Source organism: Oncorhynchus kisutch, linkage group LG26 (assembly GCF_002021735.2).
Source record: "Oncorhynchus kisutch isolate 150728-3 linkage group LG26, Okis_V2, whole genome shotgun sequence".
Taxonomy (NCBI): domain Eukaryota; kingdom Metazoa; phylum Chordata; class Actinopteri; order Salmoniformes; family Salmonidae; genus Oncorhynchus; species Oncorhynchus kisutch.
Window position 1 is genome coordinate 463,706 of NC_034199.2, and position 21,048 is coordinate 484,753.

The following is a 21,048-nucleotide window of genomic DNA, read 5'->3' on the forward strand; positions in this document are numbered from 1 at the left end:
GCCCAAGCAGCAGTGTTGGCAGATGAGTACGCTTTGACACACAAGACTGTCTTTGGTGCACCACGTTTTGAAGGCCGGACGATTACGTCATCAGTTCCTCGTTCAGGTCGCTTTTCCTCTGACAACCCTAAGCCTTTTCATGAAGTCCGTGAATGTTTTTACTGTCACCAAAAGGGTCACATGATTGCGGACTGCCCAGTTTTGAAAAATAAACCGAAACAGTCCCAGTCACCGCCCCCAAAAATGAAAAGTTTGGGTTTAGTCAAGTCTTTGGATCGTCCATTGGATCGAGATATTGACTCAGCATTTGAGAAACCGGATCCTGTCTATGCTCCGTTTATCTCTGCCGGTTATGTTTCCTTAACAGGAGAACCAACTGATCAAAAGCCTATCCAAATCCTACGTGACACCGGGCGGCGCAGTCAGTAATCATTACTGATGCTTTACCCTGGTCTCCTGAAACGTATTGTGGCTCACATGTCATATTACAGGGGATAGAGACAAAAACCGTACCTGTACCATTACACTGGGTCCACTTAGTGTCAGACTTGGTATCAGGATGTTTCCGTGTTGGTGTAGTGTCTACACTGCCAGTATCAGGAGTAAAATTGCTACTAGGGAATGATATTGTTGGTGGTAATGTCACTCCTGTGTTAGAGGTAGTAGACAACCCAGAAATCAGAACTACAGATGAGAAATTGGTTCAAGCATTTCCACATGTTTTTCCTGCTTGTGTGTTAACGAGGGCACAATCTCGCAAGCTAGGAGATGTGGTGGATTTGGCTAGTTCTATTTTTGAGAATGTTGAGGTAGAAGACAATGCACTGAGTATGCCTTCTGCAATGCCGACAGTTTTTACCCCCGTAAAAACTAAGGCAGGGGAAAACTAAATTGTGCCCCAATTACATGACATTCTTTTGTCTGTCACCCCCAGAAGGTGATTGAATGTCAAAAAGAAGACACCAGTCTTCGCAAGTGTTTTGCTTCGGTAATTTCCATTGAGGAAGCTAAAACTAGAGAGACCGCCTACTTTATGGAAGCAGGAGTTTTGATGCGTAAATGGGCATCTCATGACACCATTAATGACTGGAGTGAAGTGTGTCAGGTGGTTGTTCCTACACCATTCCGACAGCAGGTGCTGTCATTCGCCCATGACCAGGCGTGGTCTGGACACTTGGGGATCACAAAGACTTATAACCGGGTCCTTCGTCATTTCTTCTGGCCAGGTTTGAAGTCTGACGTGGTCCCATTTTGTAAAACATGTCACATATGTCAACTCACTGGGAAAGTGAATCAAACAGTTCCACGAGCGCCGCTCTGCCCGATTCCTGTGGTGGGAGAACCATTTGAAAGAGTGATAATTGATTGTGTAGGTCCATTGCCGAAAACCAGGTCAGGTAACCAGTTCCTACTAACAATAATGTGCAGTGCTACTCGATACCCAGAGGCTATTCCTCTCCGTACTATAACGGCTAAGACTGTGGTGAAGGCACTAGTGAAGTTCTTCTCTACGTTTGGACTCCCTAAAGTAATCCAAACTGATCAGGGATCCAACTTCATGTCTAAACTGTTTTCAAATGTGTTAAAGACATTGTGTATTTCCCATCAGGTCTCCAGTCCGTATCATCCAGAGAGTCAAGGGGCTCTAGAACGCTGGCATCAGACACTGAAGGCAATGCTACGCAAGTATTGTATGGATACCAGTACTGATTGGGATGAGGGGGTGCCCTTTGTCCTATTTGCTATAAGGGAAACGATACAAGAGTCCTTAGGGTTCAGCCCTGCTGACCTTGTGTTTGGACACACCCCACGGGGTCCGCTGAAAGTTTTGAAGGAGCATATCTTATCTCCTACACCCAGTAGCGCCCCTAAAAATGTGTTGGAATATGTCAGTAAGATGCGGGAGAGACTGCACGCCGCATGTGCGTTAGCCCAAAAGTCTCTCTCCTCGTCTCAAAAACGCATGAAGTTGCATTATGACAAAAAGGCTGTTGGCCGTTCATTTGCACCAGGGGATAAAGTTTTAGTTTTGTTGCCAATCCCTGGCTCATCTCTGTCAGCACGTTTTTTTCTGGACCATATCTGGTGGAAAAGAAACTCAATGACACCAATTATGTGATAAAGACACCAGATCGAAGGCGTTCTTCCTGTGTGTGTCATGTTAACATGCTGAAAACATATTATGTGCGTGATTCTCCCAACAGTTCCTCAGGTAAGCCGGTCCAGCCCGCCGTCTCCAGTGTGGCTGCGGTGGTGCTGAAGCCTGGCTGGGACCTAGATGAGGATAAGGAGGACGGGTTGGAGTTACGCCATACGTTACAGCAAGGTGAACGCCTATGTAATTCAGAGATACTGAAGAAGTTACCCTCTCAAATGGAACATTTGGATAATGATCAAACTAAGGATCTTATCCTATTGATAAACAGTTTTCTCAGTGTATTTCAGGACATTCCAAGTCGCACATCCATCTTGGAACATGACGTGGATGTGGGGAACGCTGTTCCTACACGTCAGCATCCGTACCGGGTTAATGCTAAGAAAAGGGAGGTAATGAAAAGTGAGGTAGCTTATTTATTACAGAATGATATGGCAAAACCCAGTAACAGCTCCTGGAGTTCCCCATGTATTCTTGTTCCTAAGCCTGACGGTACGTCCCGCTTATGTACGGACTATCGTCGCGTAAATGCAGTTACAAAGTCTGATTCTTTTCCTCTACCTCGCTTAGATGACTGTATTGATAGAATAGGCTCTGCTGCTTACGTTAGTAAGTTAGATTTGCTAAAAGGATATTGGCAGGTGCCTCTGACCTCTCGAGCTTCTGACATATCGGCTTTTGTTACGACAGATAACTTTGTACAATACACTGTGATGCCCTTTGGCATGTGTAATGCACCTGCTACTTTTCAGCGGCTAGTTAACATTGTGTTTGCAGATGTGCCAAATTGTACTGCTTACCTTGACGATGTGGTGATTCATTCGTCTACTTGGTCTGATTATCTCTCCACTTTGAAAAGTGTGTTTCAACGGTTGGCGAAGGCTTCTTTAACCCTCAATTTGGCCAAGTGTGAGTTTGGGAAGGCTACAGTGACTTACTTAGGGAAACAAGTGGGACGAGGTCAAGTGCGCCCAGTAACTGGCAAAGTGGAAGCAATTGTTGCCTTTCCTGCTCCCACTACTCGCCGCCAGTTGCGCAGATTCCTAGGGATGGTAGGGTACTATCGTACATTCCGTAAGAATTTCTCGACGGTAGTATCTCCCCTTTCATCTCTGCTTAGTCCCAAGGTACCATTCAAGTGGTCCAAGGACTGTAACTACGCTTTTGAGTCCGCTAAAGCATTACTTTGTAGTGCTCCAGTGCTTGCCGCCCCCAACTTTGACAAACCTTTTAAGTTGGAGGTAGATGCAAGTATAGTGGGGGTGGGTGCGGTTCTCTTACAGGAAGATGAAGACGGAGTGGATCGGCCCGTCAGTTTCTTCTCCCGTAAGTTCAACTCGTGTCAGTCAAGATACTCTACAATTGAACAAGAGACGCTGGCTTTATTGCTTGCCTTACAGTTCTTTGAGGTATATGTGGGCTCCAGTACCTTGCCTGTTATGGTCTTCACAGACCATAATCCGTTGGTGTTCTTGAAACAAATGTACAACCAGAACCGCCGCCTTATGCGGTGGGCTCTGATTGTGCAAAGATATAATGTACAGATAGCTTATGTGAAGGGCTCGGCGAATGTGGTTGCTGACGCTCTATCACGGGTTTACTAACTGGGGATACGTTGGCATTTGTTATTGCTAAACTAGGTTTGCAATTTTTGTGGTGGGCGTGTATGTATTTACATGTGTTTATTTTAGGAAATGGCTTCCTGAAATCCCTCAAGCAGCAGATTGGTCGACTCCAGGGCTAATTGGAGAGCTGACCCCGCCTCCTCGTCAAGACGCAGCTGTCTACAATTACCCATTCCTTCTGAAGCGATATAAAAGCCAGTGTTCTGTTCAGGAGGGAGATCTTTTTGGAGAGAGATTTTGCTAGAGAGATTTGTTAGAGATTTGTTAGAGATTTTGCTGGAGATTTTGCTGGAGGTAGGTATTGCTGAGATTGATTGTGATAGAGGTTGATTTTGCTGGGAGTACATTGCTGGAGAGTGGTATGTTCTGTGAGTTTGTTGCTCAGATAGAGTTTATTTGACGTCCTTTGTTTCTTAGTTTGTTTGTGAAATTGTTTTAATATTCTGTTTCATTTGTTCCTTGGGGGGAAGGGGAAGGCACCTTGGGAGTGTTTAGGAAAGAGGCCCGCGGGCATACATATACCCGTAGCATATTCGCTGTCTAGGCACACTAGGTAAGACCTGGGCGGACCACCCCCTGTATTTTGGTTAGGGCACCAGGTGGTGCTAAATTAGGTAAGTAGTGGGTAGGCAGGTAAGATAGGAGAGGGGGGGCTTTGAGATTTACTTTCTTTGCTTTGGTTCCGTCCAGCCCCTTTTCCCCATATTACCATGTAAAGGAATAAAGTCCTTGTAAACGGTACCACATTCTGCATGTTGTCATCCTTACTCGCACCTACAGTCCATACCTTTTTCGCTTCACGGAGAGTTTAGTTGTAGCAGGGTGTTGCGTTCCCTCTTCATAGAGGCGTGCGTAACAATATTCCATAAAAAATCTGCCGTTTTCAGCTACAATAGTCATTTGCAACATTAACAATGCCTACACTGTATAAATTTGATCTATTTGATGTTATTTTAATGGACAAAAAATTTGCTTTTTCTTTCAAAAACAAGGACATTTCTAAGTGACCCCAAATTTTGGAACGGTAGTGTATATACTGTATTCTATACCATCTATTGCATCTTATAAGTACATATTCTTATTCCATTCCTTGACTTAGATTTGTGTGTTAGGTAGTTGTTGTGGAATTGTTAGATATTACTGCACTGTTGGAACTAGAAGCACAAGCATTTCACTACACTCTCATTAACATCTGCTAACCATGTGTATGTGACCAATAAAATGTGATTTGATTTGAAGCTGTTTCCACATAATTTCAACAAAAATATACTATGATTTTCCACCGGATGACATGAATTTTTAATTGTTGCCTTTCTTCCACTAAACAACCCAAATCGAATGATATGGTTCAGATTTTTGTTGATTCCCTTAGATTCATGTTAGTTGACAACTCAATCAAATATAAATGAAAACTAGATGTCGAACTGACGTCTGTGCCCATTGGGTTACCCCATGCCACGGAAAAAGCTCTGAGACCTAGAGTGAAAACCACATTATCAAAGCAGTGGGTTATTATCGGCTATAAGTGCAATGGGTTTCCAGATTGATATTGTACTTATTTTCATTTTCACCAAGTGCACATGTAACACAGTGTTGCTTCCTTCCCTCTCCTCACTCCTCCCTGGGCTCGAACCAGAGACCCTCTGCACACATGAACTGCCTCCCACGAAGCATCGTTACCTATCGCTTCACAAAAGCCGCAGCTCTTGCAGAGCAAGGGAAACAACTACTTCAAGGTCTCAGAGCGAGTGACATCACCGATTGAAGAGCTATTTGCGCGCAAAGTCAGAGGAATCTGTTCTGTTATTTAATTTAGTTCAGATGGATATAGACATGATCCCACTCTGATATGAATATTAACAGATTTTGGTGTTGTGGATGCCTAATCCACACGATGCTCCTTCATTTGCAAATATCAGATTAATATTTTTAGAAAGGCCGGCTTGGTTTAAGGCCTGGCTTCAATCCGAAAACGCTTTAAAGTACACTTGACATTTAAAGGTAATTTCAAGTTGAGCTGACATCTGCTGTGTTTACCTTGAATGCGATCAACTTTGCCGCTACAAGCTGCATTGTCTACAAGATCAATGGTCCATCCCAGGTCCATCCCGGCCTGGGATGGACCAGTCTTTTTGGCATTTGCTCAAACTGCCCTATGGCCAGTCTGTTTCTGACTGATAGGCTCAGTATCCAACACTGAGAATGGATCATCTTTCATTAGTGGGAACAACCCCACAGCTGATTCAACTCATGCATTAAACTTTACATGCTCCACAGCCACTCCACATGTACATGTTTAGGAGATGTTAGAATCCCTTTCGTTCTTCTGTTTTTAATAACACACATCGGGCTGTGTGTGATGTCTCGGTGCAAAATGGAGCAGCTGGGCTCTTTTATGATGTCATTATCATTTCAAGTGTAAGTAATCAAAGGCTCCAGCTGCAGACAGAAGAGGAGAGATGGAGAGAGAGAGAGGAGAGAGAGAGGATCTGCCATGAGGGAGTGAAAGGAGAAATTGAGTTGAGCCATAGGGAATGATAGAGGCCTCTAGTGCCATTGGGGGTTTTACCCATTTTAATGTAATCAACTGGGTGGGATTTCAAACTTTATTGGCTGATCCCTCCTGGTGACCCTGTTGACATCGTGTCCAGAAGGGATCAGCCAATCGTGAAAAAGAAAATTGACTACTTTTAAAATGGAGATAGCCTCAATGGTGCTGCCCATGCTGTCAAAGACGCTATAATGGCACAGATACAAAGATGAGTCCTCTATATCTCTCTATGAGTAGTATGGACGTGCACTGATTGGAATCATCCTCGTTGGTTAGGATGTGTTGCACCTGTCGCCTCATTAGTTTCACCTGTGCTGGCACAGGTGATATTTAAGAGCTGCAGTGTCAAATAAATAAGGGGTGTGAGAGATGTTGGAAGAGCTACATGGCTATTTAGCATGTCCTAATTAAGTTGTTAAAGAAAGTGTTTTAAATTTTGTTTTTATGCCCTAAAAAGTTGGTGGGTGTTTTCTTTTCCTTTAGTTTGTCTGATATCAGGTACATCTAGTGGGTGTTAGTAACTCAAGTTTGTTTGGCCAGCACCCCCATGGATGCTTTTGACAACCCATTTTAAACCCCACCTGTTTCGTTTTGGTTGTTAGTGACTCATTTGCTAGTTACCTTTTTTCTGTTGATAGATTATTTGGGGTTTGTTATTGGGGAGTGTAAAAACAAATTGAGGTCTTGTCTGGGATCTTGTGCCCCAGATTTTTTCTGTAGATGCTAAAATTACTCTGAAGCAGTGAATTTTTCTTAAAGATGAACTCTGATTTGGCTGCATTTGTGGGAAATCCTCCTTGAGATTCTACATAAAGGTCTCCCGGCTGCAACAGAGCCTGGACTCGAGCCCAGAATCTCTAGTGGCACAGCTAGCCACTCTTTTTGTTGAGATACTGTATGTCCATAGGCGTTTGATTAAGTTTGTGTTGACTAATTTGACACGCCATTTCTTGGCAAGACGATTGGCCCAGTGCATCTCAGTGATGTTCCAGTTACACTGAGGTTACCTCGCGACGGTAGTATGGCGTCAGAAAGACATATGACCGTATGTGGCGTAACTTCTTCTGGTCTGAAACAGGATGTTGGTTTACTGTAAATCTTGTCACGCTTGCCAACGGACGGGTAAACCAAACTGTACCGGTTGCACGTGTTCAGCCTATTCCTGCTTTTGACAAACCTTTTGACAGGATGCTGGTGGACTGTGTAGGCTCTGTCACCTGGAGCTGCATTGGAAAATGGTCCAGGAACACAAGGAAAGCACAAAGGACTATACCTAAGTACGAGTCGGCCATTCCCTCTCCGAGGGGCCAAAATTGATCTCTATTATTGTATCACCCAGTCCTCTGGATACTGTATAATTTCAAAGATTTTACTGAGGTAGAGTTCATATAAGGAAATCAGTCAATTGAAATAAATAAATTAGGCCTATGGATTTCACGACTGGTCAGGGGAGCATAGGCCTACCCACCCAAATTCATTAGGCCCTAATCAATGGATTTCACATGACAGGAATTTTATGAGTAAATGACTAAACAATATCCCCATTTTAAATAGAACTGTAACTATGTAAACTATACCCTGTTTTACAATATCTGATTAATAATGTTAGTTCATAAAGAAGGGGGATTATGTGGCATGAACAAGGAGTAATTAAACATAATGAACACCATTCCAACTAGTCTGGGGAGGAATGGGTTCTGGGTTAAGTAAGCAGATAGGGTCGTTAACCTATGGTTGAACCGGCGAAACTTAGCTCTGGGGTGTTTTAGATAAGGCAATGAGTGCATTCCTAGGTTTTCTGTTAACTAGAACTGTCAGCTAAGTGGTGATCGATAATGGTGAGGGAGTCAAGAGTTAATTCAGTTATGTTGTGTGTCCTGTGTGTGTGCTAGTGGGTCAGAATGAACTTTTATAGTTGCTCTGTCTTGGTCGGGAGGAGGAGATTCATTCACCAATGATGTCATATTTTGTATACAAACTGTTGTTCGTGGTAACATGGTAGCGCGCTCTGAGAATAAATACTGTTATCTATTATTGATAAGACTGGTCTCCGTCTATTTTATGCAAACAAGATTCTTACAAATTCTCATAAAATAGTGAATTCAATTCATGAAAACATATTGGAAATAATGAAATGACGTTAACAGATATGCGTCTGTTGGTCACTTGTACATTACAGCTTCCAGGAATTGTAAACAGATCCTTGCGACATGGGGCCATGCATTATCATGCTGAAACGTGATAGCGGTGGTTGAATGGCACGACATTGAGCCTCAGGATCTCGTCACAGGTATCTCTGTGCATTCAAATTGCCATCGTGATAATGCAATTGTGTTTGTTATCCGTAGCTTATGCCTGTCCATACCATAAACTCACCGCAATCATGGTGCACTCTGTTCACAACATTGACATCAGCAAACCGCTCGCCCACACGATGCCATACACACTATCTGCCCGGTACAGTTGAAATCGGGATTAATCCGTGAAGAGCACACTTCTCCAGTGGGCCAGTGGCCATCAAGGGTGAGTATTTGTCCACTGAAGTCAGTTACGATGCCACACTGCAGTCAGGTAAAGACCCTGGTGAGGATGAGCACGCAGATGTGCTTTCTTGAGATGGTTTCTGACAGTTTGTCCAGACTTTCTTTTGTTGCGCGAATCCACAGTTTGGCGTGGTTACAGGCTGGCGTGGTTACACATGGTTGAGAGTCCATTTGGACGTACCGCCAAATTGGCAACGGCACTTGGACTTCCTGGCAAAAAGCTCTCGGTGGACATTCCTGCATGCAGTTGCACAAACACTCAACTTGAGACATCTGTGGCAAGGATTTTATCTGACAAAATGACACGTCATTGTGTGAATTATACCGTGACATCTGGAGGGTCTCTATTTTTTTCACGGAAGCTTATATAGGAGGGACATGTCATTTTTGTAAAACATTTTTAAAATATATTTTCATTTGTCATGAACACGATCAGTGTTTTCCTCTTATTGTCAAACAAATCACTTCAAAGAGCAGGCTGTAAGCTAAATAATTCCAGCATCTAAACAGTGCACTGTGCACTCGTGCCACTTGACTAATACAAATCACTTCAAAGAGCAGGCTGTAAGCTAAATAATTCCAGCATCTAAACAGTGCACTGTGCACTCGTGCCACTTGACTAATACAAATCACTTCAAAGAGCAGGCTGTAAGCTAAATAATTCCAGCATCTAAACAGTGCACTGTGCACTCGTGCCACTTGACTAATACAAATCACTTCAAAGAGCAGGCTGTAAGCTAAATAATTCCAGCATCTAAACAGTGCACTGTGCACTCGTGCCACTTGACTAATACAAATCACTTCAAAGAGCAGGCTGTAAGCTAAATAATTCCAGCATCTAAACAGTGCACTGTGCACTCGTGCCACTTGACTAATACAAATCACTTCAAAGAGCAGGCTGTAAGCTAAATAATTCCAGCATCTAAACAGTGCACTGTGCACTCGTGCCACTTGACTAATACAAATCACTTCAAAGAGCAGGCTGTAAGCTAAATAATTCCAGCATCTAAACAGTGCACTGTGCACTCGTGCCACTTGACTAATATAAATAGACATCTGTTACAAAACACCAAGTGTAATGACCTTCTGCCATTTTCATTACACTCTTGTAGCCTGAATAAATTGATGTGTTTTGCTGACAAAAGAATAGAAAGAGAATTTGGGATCTGGTGATCACCATCTCCATGTATTCTCCATCACTCCTCAGCCTCGATCTGGTGATCACCATCTCCATGTATTCTCCATCACTCCTCAGCCTCGATCTGGTGATCACCATCTCCATGTATTCTCCATCACTCCTCAGCCTCGATCTGGTGATCACCATCTCCATGTATTCTCCATCACTCCTCAGCCTCGATCTGGTGATCACCATCTCCATGTATTCTCCATCACTCCTCCGCCTCGATCTGGTGATCACCATCTCCATGTATTCTCCATCACTCCTCAGCCTCGATCTGGTGATCACCATCTCCATGTATTCTCCATCACTCCTCAGCCTCGATCTGGTGATCACCATCTCCATGTATTCTCCATCACTCCTCAGCCTCGATCTGGTGATCACCATCTCCATGTATTCTCCATCACTCCTCAGCCTCGATCTGGTGATCACCATCTCCATGTATTCTCCATCACTCCTCAGCCTCGATCTGGTGATTACAACCTTCCCTGATCACATGTATCATTCAGCTGCAGTGACAATAGGGAGAAACCTCATTGATTGTATAAATCCATAAAATTACGCTGATTTTGACTGGCTGAGAAAATCTGCCAGTCTGTCTGTCTCGTCCTGACACGATCATCGTTACCATAGGACAGCTGGAGATCGAATTAGAATGTTGCAAATGTCAGAGACAGACAAAGGTAATTACAAATCTCCACTGCGGAAAACCAAATGCTAGTGTAAAAGAAATGGGAGCTTTTTACAGTGTAGATCTGGTATAGAAATTTCCTGGCTGAGCATGTCTGAAAAACAGAGACATGCTTTCGAAAGTACCACACTGCATTTAAAGGGTTAGGATGAGAGGGCGCATCCGCACATCACCACCAGCGATCAAAGAGCGTATCCATACACAAAGGGTGACAGTGATCAAATCATGGAAGTGTTTTATTGATGTTCGCGTAGTCACAGATGTGATGGGAGACACGAGAGTGCACTTTTTAAAAATGGGTAATATTTAAAAAATGGTGGCATCTGATTGGAAATTTGTAAATAGACTGAACCTGTGTCTCCATCCCAAGACAGTGTTAAGTACGTGTGTGTGTGTGCGCACCCTTTCGTGTGTCTCCTGTGCTGTGGTGGGACTTGTCAGCTCAAACCTGCTTTGATGCTGGGCTCTGTCTGTCAGCTCTCCCTGGGCTCTGTGTGTTTGTCTGCCATTGTAGTGTGGTGGGCCTCTCTCCTGGAGGAATAGCTCTCCTCTTTCTCTGCCTCTTCTGAGAAAGGCAGAGCACCTCTACAGAGCGTGTTTGTGTTGCAGGGATATAGCTAGGGGGTATTGTGCAGGGGTATATCTGAGAGGGGAGTCTCTGTCTACCATCTCTCTCCTCTCAGATCTCCTTGTGAGGAAACCTGGGAGAACATTCCACAGCACCAGATTACTGTAAATGTTGACAACAGCTCTAGCTTCCATTGTCATTATGTTAAAGGAATTTCATTCCTATATGTTCATCAACCAATTCAATTAAAACACTCTGCCCATTCTAAGAATTTGTAAGATACTTATTTGCATAAAATGGACAGAGACCAGTCTCAAAATCAATGAATAGCGTTTATTCTCGAGAGTACTACATATAAAATCATGTACATTAGTTTATATACCTCCTATTTCGTCACAAATGTCTCTCCTCCTCTTAGATACAATGGCAGTATAGTTCACAAGCCTTCCCACATTGTCTACCACCTGTTAAACAATCTACTACAAGCCCAAGGTCTCTCCTCTCCCTGGGTAGAGACATGATGTCCTGTAAGGAACACAGCATTCCAGCCAGTCTGACGATAGCTCCATTCGTTTCTAACAAGGAACAGAAAGTCCTTCTAATTCTTTATGAAACTACACACATTACATTCAGTATTATGATTATAATAAGATTCATACATTCATACAGTAACATAGTAGTATTCTGTTTAGTTTTCGTTCTGATTTAAATGTATACATAATTTAGTCATTATTCATCAAAATCTCTTAACATATCCACCCTATGACTAAATCTTATACATCCAATCACACCTCTATTTTTATTAGAATATTAAAAAGCACTCATCTATTTTTATTAGAAATATTTCTTGTTATCCAAATACAACCTAATATAAACCAATACATGCATTTACACTGACTACTCTAGGCCTACATCAGAATCATAACTCAATCTGGTTCACACATGTACAGCAGGAAACATCAGCACACCACAGCAGGCCCTCAACAACTTTTACACGTGGGTTCAGGCAAACAGAATGTCACTGAACCCTGCCAAGTGCAAGGTCCTATCAGTGACCTTCACAAAAAATTGACCAATCCCATGCCCTCTCCGGATTGAGGGCAAGGAACTCCATGTGCGATCCTTAAGATTTGAGAGGTAATGGTACAAAATTACTTTCACTGGGGTAAGCATGTTGCTAGTATGGTAATTTGGACTCAGTCCCAAACTCAGTCCTGAAAAGGAGGGCCCCAGGACCAAGTTTGGGAAACCCTGACTGTTTTCACAGAGATGTTTTCAACTTAAAAGGTTCCATGTGCTACAAGAAGACCTGGTGAACATTTACGCTATCTACATGCGTCCCACTCTTGATTATGTAGCTCAGTAACCCAGGTCCAGTACGATGGCCTGGAGCGTATTCCACATCATCGAAGGAGGATACAGAGGCACTACAGACTCTGTCCCTACCCTGGCTTCATGATAGGACACAGCTCCGCACCGACTTTGCTGTCAGTCTCCATAACTCCATTCAGGGACTGTCTACCCCCTGACAGAAATGCACTGATCAAACTTGAACAAATTGGTTGCTGTACCATTTATACCCTGAGTCATCATTGATTAGTCTCGTGTCCAGTTAAAACATTTTTTTAAATTCCGCTGTCTTGTGATGGCAGTCGTTTCCAGCATTAAAGAGACAGTTCACCGAAATTACATATTTGTTACCTTAAAATGAGTCTATAGACAAGGACCGAGTGCAATCCATTCTTTGGGTTTGTTTATGTGTTTACCACCATCCTCTAACTTTGTCATTTTCCAACCACAATCCAATGTAAGTCAATGTACCCTTTTTTAAACATGAAATTGACATGCTAATATCTTCCTTACGATGCATATTACGTTGTGTTTCTACACACCCATAACTCCATGAATAATGTGTCAACTAGAACAGATTGATCCATCCTCCTTCACAAAGACTAAACATTCCGCACTGAAACCTTTGAGCCTCATAATATGGCCCCAGGTAAGGTGTCCATAGAACAACATCAATCTCAACAGGACTGAGGGTGTCCTAATATGGACACCTTACCCATGTGTGGTGGTAGGTTTTCTGACAGGGGAGAGTAATTCCTGCTGTAATCAGTGAAAACTCACCTAAAGTAATCCCTAAAGCCATTTTCACACTGCAATATGCTCGAATCTGTTTTGTTTATACTGACTGTCCAAACAGCAAGTTACAAGTGACCAAGTCTGTTTTTTTTGTCATTTGGTATGTGTAATGCCGTAGGGTGATTGGTGGTGATGCTCATGCTTCTTCTCACTCAGAAGTTGTTGTGTAGCAAGCTAATGTGACAACAATGCATACCATGGAAGTCTCCCAGTTTCTTTAATGATCCAACTTTCAAAACAAGTCCTTTTTGGCTAGCCACAGCAGTCAACTATCTAGCTGTTTAGCTTTCTGGCACATTCACTCATTTATTTGTAAACAATTAACAAACAAGTTATTGTCAAACTGTCAACAGAGTAGCTAGCAAGTAATAAGATATGGCAAAGAACAGTCTAAAAACCACTTGAATGTAAATACATCGGATTTCAATGTTCAGACAAGTCGCATAGCAACTGATTTCAAATCAACCATGTAGGTGGTTTGAAATGTGGCTTGAAATACCTGATTCCATGTGATTTTTGGCTGATCAGACTGCAGGAAGAAGATCCGATTAGAATCGGATATGCAAAAAAATAGATTTTAGTCACTTCAAACTGCAACTGTGAACACGGCCTCTTGGTGAATCATTTCAGTTTGATCATTCATATATTCAAGCCCCTTAACCAATATTTAGAGGTAAGTCGTAGATGAAATGACTGACATTCTTAGGTGCTTTTATATTCAGTACAATGTTGCATCCTGGACCAAAAACCGCTGCAGTGCGTCCTAAATTGCACCCTTTTAACATATAACATATTAACGCTTCAAGTGAGTCACAGATATAAAGGTAGACGTATAGTAGCCTAGCAGCTTGATGACTTGCCTGCTCTCCAGTAATATGATTATGAAAAGGAACAACAATTATGTAATCAAGACATACAGTATACACGTCATGTCATTTTTTTAAATGAATCAACTTTTTTACGTCTGAACTCAAAATCATATAATTTGTGGGATATCTGCATATCCAAAATCTATGTACATACATTCTTCACACCATCCTAAAGTTGGACGCAGTGGTGCCTTCTGGGCATTTCAGATTGTTGGTAGAGGACCTCTTCACTGAGAAATGTGCATTACCTATGCTCCTGCCTTGACTCTATTCCCCAAAAACAGACAGATGAAAAACATGTTATTCTCCAAGAACAGACAGGCGAAAAACATGTTATTCTCCAAAAACAGACAGGCGAAACACATGTTATTCTCCAAGAACAGACAGGCGAAAAACATGTTGTTCTCCAAGAACAGACAGGCGAAAAACATGTTATTCTCCAAAAACAGACAGGCGAAACACATGTTATTCTCCAAGAACAGACAGGCGAAAAACATGTTGTTCTCCAAGAACAGACAGGCGAAAAACATGTTATTCTCCAAGAACAGACAGGTGAAAAACATGTTGTTCTCCAAGAACAGACAGGCGAAAACATGTTAGATCGTAAATTAAAGTATGCCTTCATTACACAATGCCAAAATATCATCAGCAAAGATCACTTGGATTCAAAAGACATGAATGCAAGGCTGGGAAAAGCTTTGGGTGCTTTCGCCCAACATGTCCTGCCAGGAGGACAAAATACATTAGATGATGATCAATCTGAAAGAAACATCCCTAAAATGGACCCTACAAGGTTAAAGGAAACACCTGGGAATCCAAAAATCACCTGCTGCAATTCTCAGCTGGCCAAGTTCAACCTCTCGCAGAGGTGTCTGGAAAAGTGAAGGAAGCTCATTGTAGCCTTAAGTCCCAAAGGGAGGAAATGTTTGTGCATCATGTGCTCTAAGTCAATTTTGATTAGAATTTACTGTCTACACCAGCCTCCCTTTAGCCTCCCTTTAGAACTACAGTGGCGGAAAAAAAGTATGTGAACCCTTTAGAATTACCTGTATTTCTGCATAAATTGGTCATAAAATGTTATCTGATATTCATTTAAGTCACAACAATAGACACACACAGTCTGCTTAAACTAATAACACAGAAACAATTATACTTTTTCATGTCTTTAAACATTCACAGTGCAGTTTGGAAAAAGTATGTGAACCCTTGGACCATTCCACTTTACACAACTGTTTCAGTTCCACAATATTCTCGGGATGTCTGTTGTGAACCGCTCTCTTGAGGTCATGCCACAGCATCTCAATCGGATTGAGGTCAGGACTGACTGGGCCACTCCAGAAGGCACGTTTTCTTCTGTTCAAGGCATTCTGTTGTTGATTTACTTCTGTCTTTTGGGGTGTTGACCTTTTGCATCACCTAACTTCTGTTGAGCTTCAATCGACAGACACATTTTTCCATTAATGATAACAAGCTGTCCAGGCGCTGAGGCAGCAAAGCAGCCCAAAACCATGATGCTCCCTCCACCATAGTTTACAGTTGGGATGAGGTTTTGATGTTGGTGTGCTGTCTTTTTTTTCTCCACACATAGTGTTGTGTATTCCTTCCAAACAACACAACTTTAGTTTCATCTGTCCACAGAATATTTTGCCAGTAGCGCTGTGGAACGTCCAGGTGCTCTTTTGCGAACTTCAGACGTGCAGCCATGTTGTTTTGGGACAGCAGTGGCTTCTTCCGTGGTGTCCTCCCGTAAACACCATTCTTGTTTAGTGTTTTACGTATTGTAGACTCGTCAACAGAAATGTTAGCATCTTCCAGAGATTTCTGTAAGTCTTTAGCTGACACTCTAGGATTCTTCTGAACCTCATTGAGCATTCTGTGCTGTGCTCTTGCAGTCATCTTTGCAGGACGGCCACTCCTAGAGAGAGTAGAACAAGTTTAGAAATGTCTCTATTTATAGACAATTTGTCTTACCATGGACTGACTTTTAGACATACTTTTGTAACCCTTTCCAGCTTTATGCAAGCTAACAATTCTTCATCTTAGGTCTTCAGAGAAATCTTTTGTTCGAGGCATGGTTCAAGTCAGGCAATGCTTCTTTTGAATAGCAAACTCAAATTTAATGAGTTTTTTTTTATGGGGCAGGGCAGCTCTAACCAAAATCTCCAATCTCGTCTCATTGATTCGACTCCAGGTTAGTTGACTCCTGACTCCAATTAGCTTTTGGAGAAGTCATTAGCCGAGGGGTTCACACACTTTTTACAACCTACACTGTGAATGTTTAAATTATGTATTCAATATATACAAGAGAAATACAATAATTTGTGTGTTATTAGTTTAAGCACACTGTGTTTGTCTATTGTTGTGACAAAATGTTGTGTAAAATTTATGCAGAAATCCAAGTAATTCCAAAGAGTTCACATACTTTTTCTTGCCACTAAATAATCAGCCACTCCATTTCTAACACCAGCCTCTCTCTCCTATGGTGGCTTTCCCCCCCTCATCCACCCTGACTTAGGCGGCTTATCTCTCCAGCCCTCAGTAGCTCCTGCCTGGGTAAACCACACCATGCTGGGGCACAGGGGACCAGTCTGCCCAGGTGATCGGGTAACCAGACTAATGGAACCCATAGAGATATTGATTGGCTAATGTATAAGCTGGGGGTCAGCAGGAAGGTTAGGGTGGATATTAGTGGGAATGGAAAGTGCACACTGGCTTTGTGGCTCAGTTGCAGCTGTTGAATCAGCTGGTATAGAAGCTAAGTAACTTGATAGAGGCTTACTGGCGTATGAGCCGTCGATCTATCCTAGTAGGGGACTTGTCTCCTTATAAGAGGGCAACAGCTGTCTTTAAGGTCTTTCACAGGTCAGAGGTAATTCGTCTCAACCAAAAGGTCAATGGATATTTAGAATGAGGGTTTACTACGAGGGATGTACTGTAACAATGATTAATATCAACACTATAAGAGATGGTGATTGTACGGCTGAAGGTAGCTACATCACTGCTTTCAATGTCCCAACCACTGATGCAGATTACTATAGGCACAACACACTCTGCAGTCATGCAGAATTCTATAACCTCCCATTTTAAAAACAACTGCTATTTTTAATCGCTGGATTACAGATTATAATGACCAATTCATTTTCTATTACTATACTAATAATACTGCATCTATACTACTACTTCAACTACTTTTCCTACCAATACATTACTATGTACATGTACAACAACATCCTCTAGTCTACTATCAGAACGACTAACAACATTACTTTACTGTACAACTACAACGTGCTTTATCATTAACGTTACATTACCCCACCTCCCAATGTACAGGTACCTATGTACAACTCCCAAATATATCAGTCAGCGGCTCCAAGCTGAAACATCATTAAACTTTTACTGTCTCCACAAGTGAGACTCATTAAACCAGAGTGTTTCAAATAGCCACTGTGAATCATGTCCAAGATTAGCCCTTAGAAATCAATCAGTAGCTTAAAGAAACCGATTCAGTCAGACAGATTGAAAGCAGTGAGTTTAATGATGGGTATTATTGTGTGTGAGTCTACGTGTATCCCTGTGTGTGTGAGTGTGTGTGTGTGTGTGGGAGACTGCCTGTGTGTGAGTTTATGTGTATCACTGTGTGTGTGAGTGTGTGTCTGTGGGAGACTGCCTGTGTGTGAGTCTACGTGCGTGTGTGTGTGTGTGTGTGTGTGTGTGTGTGTGTGTGTGTGTGTGTGTGTGTGTGTGTGTGTGTGTGTGTGTGTGTGTGTGTATGTGTGTGTGTATGTGTGTGTGTGTGTGTGTGTGTGTGTGTGTGTGTGTGTGTGTGTGTGTGTGTGTGTGTGTGTGTGTGTGTGTGTGTGTGTGTGTGTGTGTGTGTGAGTCTACGTGCATCCCTGTGTGTGTGTGTGAGTCTACGTGCATCCCTGTGTGTGTGTGTGAGTCTACGTGCATCCCTGTGTGTGTGAGTGTGTGCGTTCAACACTCGGCAGTATTCAAATAAGATGCAGTTAATAATCATGCCATCGGAGTGCACAGCTTTTACCTCAGTTCTGTCAGAGGATGAGAATAACTCACCAAATTAATTTACAAAGAGCTGCAGAAATCTTGTGCTAGCCAGGGAAACTAATATGATATTCTGACACCAACTCGATAGTGGCAGATCTAAGGTGATCATGCTGGGTTTGCAAAGAGCTGAGTGATTTGAGGATACAGAGTCTGCTGAGTAGAGGGGAGGACTCTCGTGGGGACCTCTGTTTGACAATGTTTTTTGATAACATACAAAGAGAGGAAACCAAAGGAGGAGCTGAACAGGGTAGGGAAATCTACAGCTGTGGTAGTCATGGAAACCATTAGCGGCAGACTATGAAGTTTTAATATGAAGGGTGTGGAATCACTGCGGCTGCAGGTGGGGGGGGGGGGGCAAGGCTCTGGTATTTGAGTTCATCATCAATACTTGAGAAGGAATTTGGATGTATCGCTAGTATTTAACCTTTGGGTACATCTCCACAGCGTAATTGTTTTAGCGCACTGCTCTGTAAGGATGGGAAGGAGATTGTTACATCAAGAGGCATTCACAGGCATTCACAAAGGCATAGATGCATCCAGCACATACAGCAATTCATGCTTGAATGAAACCCCTGATGAAGGCAACAACCAAAGTCTGTTTTTTTTTATAATAAAGAAATTGGTACTTACTTCAAAGAACTAAACACCATAGGTAACTCTTTAGGCAACGGGAAAATGTTGCCTAGTGGTTGTTGTTTTAAGGAGCTACTTGGAAACATGACAGAAGCAGACAAAATGGTGACGCAGATAGCTAGTCAGTCAGTCAGTGGTTGTAAGCTTGTAATGCTAACATTAGCTGTCATGGCGCATGCAAACTACTCACTTTCAAAATACACTAATTGCAAATATGCTACACAAGATCCATCTAGTTATCAATGTTGTGTCCGTCGGGGAGGCTTATGCCAGGGCACAAACCAATAAGGCTCTGGCTGGATTTCAAGGCTGTTGTTTTTTTAATTCAAGGGTTTTTCTTTATTTTTACTATTTTCTACATTATAGAATAATAGTGAAGACATCAAAACTATGAAATAACACATATGGAATCATGTAGTAACCAAAAAAACAAATCAAAATATATTTTAGATTCTTCAAAGTAGCCACCCTTTGCATTGATTACAGCTTTGCATATTCTTGGCATTCTCTCAACCAGCTTCACCTGGAATACTTTTCCAACAGTCTTGAATGAATTCCCACATATGCTGAGCACTTGTTGGCTGCTTTTACTTCACTCTGTGGTCCAACTCATCCCAAACCATCTCAATTGGGTTGAGGTCAGGTGATTCTGGAGGCCAGGTCATCTGATGCAGCACTCCATCCCTCTCCTTCTTGGTCAAATAGCCCTAACACAGACTGGAAGTGTGTTGGGTCATTGTCCTGTTGAAAAACGAAATGATGAAAAACAACAAATTATACCAGATGGGATGGCGTATCGCTGCAGAATGCTGTGGTAACCATGCTGGTTAAGTGTGCCTTTAATTCTAAATAAATCACTGACCGTGTCAACAGCAAAGCACCCCCACATCATTATACCTCCTTCTCCACACTTCACGGTGGGAACCCCACATGCGGAGGCCATCCATTCACTTACTCTGTGTCTCACAAAGACATGGCAGTTGGAACCAAAAATCTCAAATTTGGACTCATCAGACCAAAAGACAGATTTCTACTGCTCAAGCCCAAGCAACGGCTCTTCTTCTTATTGGGGTTCTTTAGTAGTGGTTTCTTTGCAGCAATTCGACCATGAAGGCCTGATTCAGAGTATCCAAAAAACAGTTGATGTTGTGTCTGTTACATGAACTCTGTGGAGCATTTATTTGGGCTGCAATGTCTCAAAAATGGGGTCTTCCATTCTTGTGGCGGTCCTTATCAAAGCCAGTTCCATCATAGCGCTTGATGGTTTTTGCGACAGCACTCGAAGAAACTTTCAATTTTCTTAATTTTCCATATTGACTGACCTTCATGTCTTAAAGTAAAGATGGACTGTTGTTTCTTTTTGCTTATTTGAGCTGTTCTTGCCATAATATGGACTTGGTCTTTTACCAAATAGGGCTATCTTCTGTATACCACCCCTACCTTGTCACAAAACAACTGATTGGCTCAAACGCATTAAGAAATGGTATACCACAATTTTTATAAAGCCCTTCTTGCATCAGCCGATGTCACAAAGTGCTATACAGAAACCCAGCCTAAAACCCCAAACAGCAAGCAATTACTTTTAACAAGGCACAAGTGTTAATTGAAATGCATTCCAGGTGACTACCTCATGAAGCTGGTTGAGTATATGCCAGGATTGTGCAAAGCTGTCATCAAGGCAAAGGGAGGCTACTTTGAAGTCTCAATGTTTAACACTTTTTTTGGTTGCTACATTATTTCATAGTTTTAATGTTTTCATTATTATTCTATAATGTAGAAAACGGTGAAAATAAAGAAAATGGAATGAGTAAGTATGTCCATTTTTGATTGGAGGGCCAGTAGGATGCACTCTTTCCTCTGGTCTAAAACATATCCCAATGCCCCAGGACACTGCCCTGTGTAGGGTGCCGTCATTCGAATGGGACCTTAAACGGTTGTCCTGACTCTCTGAGGTCATTAAAGATCCAATGGCACTTATTGTAAGAGTAGGGGAGTTAACCCCTGTGTCCTGGCTAAATTCCCAATC